General features: G+C 36.2%; 1 protein-coding gene across 1 annotated transcript in view; it reads left to right on the forward strand.

Annotated features, from left to right (window-relative positions):
- Positions 1-8,893, forward strand: part of vcpip1 (valosin containing protein (p97)/p47 complex interacting protein 1) — a 37,180-nt gene extending 28,287 nt beyond the window's left edge. Inside the window, exon 4 of the mRNA XM_072254414.1 lies at positions 5,320-8,893. The gene's annotated coding sequence lies outside the window, so the exon portion shown is untranslated. The remainder of the gene's footprint in view (positions 1-5,319) is intronic.
- The last annotated feature ends 421 nt before the right edge of the window (positions 8,894-9,314 follow it).

Here is a 9,314-nt window from a genome sequence, read left to right on the forward strand (position 1 = left end):
GGACACCTTGCATTCCTGAGGGAAGCAGGAGTGGTGAAAGCCTTGCCATAGTTGTCCAGTTCTCTACAGATACAGAGACTAGAATTAGTAACTACAACATTCCTTGTTTGAAAAGGTTTCCAAGCATATGCCCAGCAATTACAGTGCCACCAATTTAATCTTGATGATTTGAGATATTCTGAAATAAAATATTAACTAGCTAGGTCAGTAGAGGAGTCAATACCAGGAAGTCACAGTACGTGGATCTTCAGTTGGAGAATGGCTAAAAAATGATGTTTCCCGGGAGTCAGTGCTGCCTTGCATTTTGGTATAAATATTTACTTGCTAGATATGTGTGAGAAAACTTCAGTGTTAGCTCTGAACCTGATGTGGTGAAAACCAAGGACTGCAAGAAGGATTTGGGCTGGCAGTATGGAAAGACAAATAGCAAAAGCAAAGTGTGAAGTGATACAATCAAGGTAAAGAAATGAGGAGTAACCATGTGGTCTACTTGGCACAGTTTTAATATGCATTTTGAATTGTGGTGCCCAAGTATTAATGTACGTATCTACTTGGGAAATAGATGTTTATACCGAGAGCTTGATTTGTAAAACATGCAGAATTCTCAGCTTCATAAGGAGATGGAGTATAATAGCAGGGAACTTGTAATGAAGAACTTTTATAAAACACTGGTTAAGCCCTAACTGGATGATTGAATCCAATTTTAGTCGCTGCACTTTTGGGAAAGATGTGAAGTTCCCAAAGAGAGCGCATAACACTTATTAGAATGGTTCTGAGAGGAGATTTCAGCCTCAAGGTCGGAGTGAGAATGCTGGGGATGTTCTCTGCAATGGAAAAAATATTAAGAGCTTTGAAGTTGCACCTGGAGTGTTGTGTACAATTTTGGTTCCCTTATCTAAGAAAGCATATTTTGGAGTTGGAGACAGACCAAAAAAAGAGATTCACTGTCCCAATTATTGAGATGATAGCCATCTTCTATGAACAACTGGACAGATTAAATCTATATTGTTTGGTGTTTAGGAGAATGGGGTGGGATCACTGAAATGTGTAAAATCCTTCGGGGACAAGAAAAGATGGATGTTTAGATATTTTCAGTGGTGGGAGAATTTTGAATGGGGAGACATGGTTATAAAAAAAAAAAATTGGTCTGTGCATTTAAGACTAGAGGTGAAAATAGAGGGCTAAAGCCTAGGTAGTTCTAAGGTAGGGACATGTTTGGCACAGCTTTATGGGCCGAAGGGCCTGTATTGTGCTGTATGCTTTCTGTTTCTATGTGTAGAGGAACTTCTCACAAAGGTGGCGAATCTCTGATATTCTTGATGCCAGTGTGTTGTGAATGTTAGCTCATTGGGGGTAATTAACAAGGAAGTAGACAATTTTTTTTTTGAAAGATCAAGAAATTGAGTACTATGGGGAACTGGTACAGAAGAGATGAGGCTTGGAGCAGATCAGCCATTATCACATGGCATGAGAGAGCAGAGTTGAGAGGCTAAGTGGCCTCTTCCCACTCTTTCTTGTATTGTTATTTAGTAGTACACTAAATCATGCAAGTTTAAACAGGTTACAGAAGAAAGCTGATTTTTATAAATGGATGATATTGGGACTTGAATCTTGAAGTTCAACATTATTGTCATCTGACTGTACATATACAACTAAATGAAAAAACATGCCTCTGGACCACGGTACCCACAAAATAAATAATACATATAAAGCAAAATATTACCATAAATTAATAAAATATAATCCAAAATGCATACAGTACAGATAAACAGTACAGTATTCAGCAAGCTGACCAATTGACGAGACCTCAGTGGTGGCAGGGTATTCATTTGTGTCTCAGCCTGGGGGAAGAAGCTGTTACCCAGTCTGGCAGTCCTTGGCATGATGTTTCTGTACCTCCTTCCTGACAGTAGTGGGTCAGAGAGATTGTAGGTGGTGGGGATCCTCAACAATGCTTTGGGCCATTTGTCTGCATTGCTCCTGGTAAATGCCACAGATAGGGGGAAAGGAGACCCTGGTAATCCTCCTGGTGGTTTTTACTATCTCTGGAGTCTTGCAGTCTGCTGCCTGACAGAATACTCTAAAGGTTGTTAGAATGGGGACAGGGAGCCTTGCGCTTCTCAAAAGGAAAGCATTTTAAGTAAGGAGTTATAATTTGGAATAGCTGTGTAGTACAAGTAGTCATACAGTATTCAAATAGGCCTTAGACCCAACAGGTCCATGCTGACCACATGATCTTCCAAGTTCCTCTCTCTATGTACCTATCCAAACATCTCTAAAATGTTGCAATTGTACCTCAATCAGGGCTTTTCAGGGAAGTAACTTGCATGTCTATGGGGAAAGAAAGGGGCAATGGGGTTGTATGGATTGTTGTACAAGAGGCAAGAATGAATTTAACAGTCAGTTGATCAGCTATGACACAGTGATTATGGGATCTAACATTTGAGCCGATGAGCATGCATTTACCCAAACAACTGAGTCATTGGTGAAGTTGACTTTATCAGATCTCTAATATGGATTTACATCCACAAAGCATATTGCAAATTGCAATGACCAGAAAGACTACAAAATATGAAAGTAGGATGTTGGGTTCTGCAGCAGGAAGCCACATCAGGATATTCTATTTCATAAAAACCTAATAGATAAGTCAGTGCAAATGTGTTTATTAATGTACATACAAATTCAAACATTTGATGAACATAGAAATCTAAGCACATTACAGGCCCTTTGGCCCAAAATGTTGTGCTGACCATGTAACCTACTTTAGAAACTGTCTAGAATTTCCCTATCACATAGCCCCTATTTTTCTAAGTCCATGAGTCTAAGAGTCTCTTAAAAGACCCTATTGTATCCACCCCTGCCACCATCACTGGCAGTGTATTCCATGCACCCATCACTCTCTGTGTGGGGAAAAATTTACCCCTGACATCCCCTCTGTACCTACTTCCAACCACCTTAAAACTATACCCCTCATGTTAGCCATTTCAGCCTGGGGGGGGGGGGCCGGGGAGCCTCTGGCTATCCACGTGATCAATGGCTCTCATCATCTTGTGCACCTTACAAATCTAATTTATTTCTCTAGATCCCATGGAACAACAGCAATTCAGTTCATATTGCATTGTAAGAATTTCAGAAGCAACAAAGGAACCCTGTAATGTGAAAATTGATTAAAACGAGGCAAACATGTCAATAACTTTAATTTGTTATGTTTATAACTGCTGGATTCCGAAACATTTTGTGCAATGCTATTTGGAATAGCTTGTTAGTAGTAAGCAAAAAATAATTGTGATTAGCAAAAGGTGCAAGTTAAAATGGAAGATCTTGTAACAAGGAAGAAGGAATGAGGTTGGGTATGTTACCTGAAGCTTGTTATTAAATAGCAAGGAATGTCTTGGAATGTGTGAACCACAACCACGCATACAGTATTTGCTAAATGATCTGACATTAAATTTACAAATGTTCATTCCTAGTGTAATCTTCTATCAAAATTAACAAAAATCATTATAGTTAAAATGTATTCAGATTCATTTATTTATTGCATGTACACTGAAACATACAGTGAAATGCATTGTTTGAGTAGGCAACCAACACAAACTGAGGATGTGATGGGCATATCATAAGTGTCACCACATATTTCAATGTCAAATAACATGCCCACAATGCTTGGCAGAACGACACAGAACACAACAAGCAATAAAACAACAGCAATAAAACAAACTTGTTTTCTTCCTAAGCCACACACAGACAGTCCTCCAACCGCAGGACAGGCCTCCGGGTCACCAGTCTCCAGGCTTTGGCCATCAGGCATGGACGTCTGGACTTCAGATCAATCTTCAAGCTTCAATGTACTTGTCTACCTATTAAATCCACTGTGACACATGTTTATTAATAATAAGAGCAGAGCATTTTGCTGGTGTTGGAGAGGGTCCAAAGGAGGTCATGAGAATGATTTGGGATTTGAAAAGGTTGTCGTAGAGGATCATGAGGTGGCTTTGGGCCTGTACTCGCTGAAGTTTAGAAGAATAAGGAAGAATCTCATTGAAACCTATTGAATATTGAAAAGCCTAGATAGCATGGACACATCGAGTGCGTTTTCAGTAATGGGAGAGTTTAAGACCAGAGGGCACAGCCTCAGAATAAAAGGATGTCCCTTTAGAACAGAGATGAGAAGGAACTTCTATAGCCAGAGGGTTGTGAATCTGTGGAATTCATTACCACAAATGGTTGTGGAGCCCAAGTGATTGTGTTCATTTAAAGCAGAGGGTGATAGGTTCTTGATTAGTAAAGGTGTAAAAGGTTCCAGGAAAAACACAGGAGAATGGAGTTGAGAGGGATATTATATCAGCCATGACTGAATGGCAGAGCAGACTCAATGGGTTGAATGGCCAAATTCTGCTTCTATCGTTTGGTCTAAAGTGTTTGTACTATTAAGCAGGGGAGGCAGCATTTCTAGAAATAGAAACTGAATTAATGCTGGCTCTTTTGCATGTGCACTATTTTAATATTTTCTTAGGGCATGTGAGGTTATTTGGCACATTGAATTAATACAATAAGACACAATCCCATTGCCTCTCATTTCCTGGCAGTCCATTTTTTTTCTCACTTGCCCACTATCTCTAGTTCTCCAACTGCTCACTTACACCAGGGGTAAATTATGATAGCCAATTAACCTATGGCATGTCTTAGTGATGCATTAAAGAAGAACACAAGATCAGAGTGACTATGTGCAGTACCACAGGTCAGGATTGTATTCATATCCTTAGGGTTACAAAACAGCAGCTCTACTTGTTACTTCACTAATACATATTAATAATTATAGCAAATCTAATTTGCCAAAGTACAAAAATGTTGCTTGCTTGAAGGCACCTTCTAGATCATCTGAAAACCTGGTTGAGTGTTTGATTCTGAACCAAAAAATTGTGGTTGAAATTTGAGGTTATTTTATTTTGCATTGTTGTCTTGATTGGAGACAGATATTAATAGAGCTGATGAAGAAGGCAAAGCTAGTAATTCCACTCCTGAATTGGCACGCATATTGAACAATAGAAGTTGAACAATCATTGTATTCAGTTCTACATTCTTCTGTCATTCTGTGCCTTTGGCTAGTCGGATGAAAGATGTATAGTTTTAAAGTACTTTTCAAGTTCTTTTAAAGACATCTCATAGTGTATTACAGGTGTATTTTCTGTTTCTGGAAAAGGAAGAAAATTAGTGATGTGGAAGGGGGAAAAATCAGCTTGCATTTAACTAAATTCAACTAAAATTCAATTTAATTGTTTGTCGTATTTCCCTTCCCACACCCCATTTCCATTCATATAGGTAAGCTGGCTTTGTACAAGACTCGAGCCATGGCAAAAGGAACTCATCGTGTTCAAAATACAGAATCAGATTTAATTTTTCCTATGCATTGCATCATATCAAGATTATTCTTGGTGATCCACACAATGATGTCTGCCTTACTACTGTCCTCCTCATTAATCATTAATGTTAGCTTGTACTGTACTTGGATTTTATTTTTGATGCAGCACTCAGTAAAACCTCTTTACTAAGAGGTGAGTTTCATATCACATTTCCTTGATCCACTCAAAATTGATTTTAACAATATTAGTTGGTGATGTTTGTGCTTGAAATGAAGTATTGAAATGTGAAGTTTTGAAGGTTGTGTATGATGTCCATCCATTAATACAAAATAAACATAATCACTCTTTAGAAAGATGCAGACATACTTCACCTTCCAAGTCTCAAGGCTGGGACTGCAACTAGAATCTAATATAATAAAAGTTGTATTACCTTTTTGTTTGGCACTTAGCAGAAATAATCTCTAAGTAAACTATTATGATTAATTATTTAATTTGATGCCAAATAAAAATATCACAGAAACATTTGTAACAGTTTTGAGATTCATGCAGTTTTTTTTTAAATTAACAAGTTCAACTGTGACCTTAATATAGGGCAGCTCAATTAGTGATGATGAAATGACCTGCAGTTAAAATATTTGAGTTTTGCATTTAGTTTATTTCTGTGATATGCAGATTGGTTTGTGGCTAATCCTTAGTTGGGGATGGAATACTTGTTACTGTGCAATTGACCAGTTCTGCACTTGTAAATCTCACCTTGGGCATATGTTCAATTTTATAATTTGGAGAATTCTGCGTTCTCATAGATTTTCAGTTTTTTGCTTTGAATATTAGAGTTGAGGAGGAATTTACTGAACTGCAGTTGAATCTTGGAGAAAATAAGAAGCTCCACTGAAAGGTTGTTATTTTCAAGACTGAATCAATAATTTGAGGTTACCATTTTATTGGACTCTCAGTGCAAATCATTTTTATTTTAGGTGCAATGTAGTTCTCCAAATTACTTTCCAAAATTGTACTTCAAAGCCAAATAAAAGGGAAGAAAAGTCCCTTTTCCTTTTCTCTTCTTTAAACACACACCCAGTCTGAAATGTTAGTTGTGTTTTTATTTTCCATTACAGATATCAGCCAGAAATATGATTCAAGAGGGTATGTCAGACTGGAGATCACACTGTTTGTTGTAAAGGACAATAAGTACAACAAGCTTGTATTCCACTCTCAAAGCACCGTCAGGAATTGGAAATTAAGAATGCTTTAGAACAAACTGTATAGTTTTACAGGTTTCCAAAGTAGAGATGCCAGGTTTACTGGCCATTTTATTTTCCAGTTGCTTAATTCATTTTTATAAAATAGTATCTTTTTTCATAATATCACTTTAAAAAAAATTATCACAACAAATATTTAGCTGTTGCAAATAAAGCGAATTAAGCATCTTTATTTTTTAAAAAAAAGTCATTTATTCTCACTCAAAATACCAAATTGTATCATACATCTTGCCCACTATATTCCACTTGGTGTGATAGAAATTCTGAGAAAACAAATGTTTCTCCACTTCAAGGTGCCATACTGTGGTATGTAAAATCACCAACAATGGTTGTATTAATAGCAGTCAAGTAGAGTAGTTGTTAACTATAGCAGGTGATTTTTACGGTAGCTGTGTGTATTAAATAGTTTTAACAAGACTGCATTGTGATTGGAAATGAAAAGAGCTACCAAATATTTTCTGATTTTTTTTTGAAATGTGAATACTAATATTGCCACTGTGTGAATAGGGATGTTTACTCCTTGTGTGAAATCAAAATGCATAAACCTTAATATGTTTAAAAGAAGAAGTCTGCCTTTGGAAAAATGAAGTGGAATCCATAAGCCCACAATAATATGTTAAAATTACTTCCTAGGAGTAAATGATTATTTTTGCTTTGTGGAAACAGAAAGTTGAGAGTTTCTACTTTTCATTTAAACTGTGCTTTGAATAGCCAGTATCATAGCCAATTAAACTTGATATTAACTTAAGTTTGTATTTTAATGGATTTACTTTATAGTAATTGTAATGGCAATTGAATAATTTTTAAGGTTGCTTGAAATGTTCTGTGTTCTTTAGACACTTAAGTATATGCATCCATAAAATGCAAATAAAAAGGTGCTTTCTGACAAATATACAGTAAAATTCAAATTTCACAGGAATGCTTTACTTTTCAAAATGAGCAGTATGCTGACAGTTTGGGCTTTAAGCTATTTTAATAATTCATTTGCTTTTTGAATTTGTTTTTAGGTAATTCGTGAGGATTGTAAGACAACTCTTAAGTATTTACGTTAAAATTCAATGCCATATTTCTTTGGGATTTTCAACTTTATCCTTTAAAAATTAACTAGATCTCATGCAGAATATGTTGGGTGAGGCATTCTTTAGAGTGAAATAACCAAAAGACTGAATTTGAGAATTTAGATAAGCTGCACAAGGCAAGCCTAAAGTTAAATATCCCACAACAGCTGGACTTTGTTTGCAGTGATTGCCATCCAGTTATTGAAACATGTTAAGGTTACCCTTAGTATGTATGGATAGTATACTGTATATATGGTTTATTTTTAATGGATAAAATGTCCTGTTTAAAATGAAATGAAAAAGTTGATGAGAAATCTATTGAAGCAGTTATGATAACAGGATGACACCAACAAATGTTCAGCAGATTTGGTTTGTTTATATTTGTGGTTGCTGTACTAAATATCTGCAATGAATTACTCTATAATGTAACATCTGTAATATAATAGTATATATTGTACAGTACTATAAGTGACTTGTACAGTACTTGGAGTACTTTTGAATGCTAAAAATAAGTATATTCTATAAGTATCTGTTAGCATGAGTTATGAGCATTTATTGAAAGTGCAATAAATAATGTTTCCCGTGCATATTGTCTAAGGGTTTTAACATTTCAAATGGTTTTGCCTGAATATTTGCATTTCTACGTGTGACCAGCAGACAGAATTGTTAATTTCATCTTTGCATCCCAAATGGTGATTTTATAGGTAGCATCATTATCCACTTTCTTTTTCATATTTGTTACATTTGTGCAGTTCATTAAATACTTCTTTTGAATGTAGAATTTGCAATATTAAATGAAATAATGAGATTTATTTATTTATATCCCTTCCAGAAATGCATCCAGCTCACGCTAAAAGAAAGAGATAGACATTTTCTAGTTTGGGTCCCAATGCACAGATGTAATATTCTCCGGGATAAGGGAAAACAGTCTGATTTAGCCTTCCATAATGTTGGCATGTAACTATTCATCCTCTCTCATCCACTAAATTTTAATAGTTGCATCTAGATCATTTTTGTTATTTTATAAATCCTTATATTCATCCTTTCCTTTTATTTCAAATCCATTTATTCAGGGGGAAATAATTGTTTTTTTCATGTTGGATAATGGGCTATTGCCCTGAAATTGCTAGCTCTCTGTTCCTGGGTCATGATGTTTATCAGCACAATTTTTTTGCTGGGAGTCAATCTAACGGAAAAACATTGTTCCTTTAAAATTATAAACAATAAAAAATACCAAATAATTAAATAACTCTATTCATCTTTTCCTCAGTTGTTAATTTATCTGTACTTGAGTGGGGACTGCTATGTTTGTGCCAGATTTAAAGTGTTGTATGCTCAGTGGGTAGCTGCTCCAGGCTAGGAGCTGAAAAGTCTGCAAAGGCATGTGCTGGCCCGATATAAAAGCAAGGAGATAATGTTGAGCCTTCATAAGACACTAGTCAGGCCACATTTAGACTACTGTCAACAGTTTTGGGCCCCTTATCTCAGAAAGGATGTGTTGTCATCGGAGAGAGTCCAGAGGGGGTTCATGAGGATGATTCCAGGAATGAAGGGGTTAACATATGAGGAGCGTTGGGCAGCTTTGGGCCTGTACTCACTGGAATTTAGGAGAATGCGTGGGAATTTCATTTAAAGCT

Source organism: Mobula birostris, chromosome 1 (assembly GCF_030028105.1).
Source record: "Mobula birostris isolate sMobBir1 chromosome 1, sMobBir1.hap1, whole genome shotgun sequence".
In the NCBI taxonomy this organism is placed as follows: Eukaryota; Metazoa; Chordata; class Chondrichthyes; order Myliobatiformes; family Myliobatidae; genus Mobula; species Mobula birostris.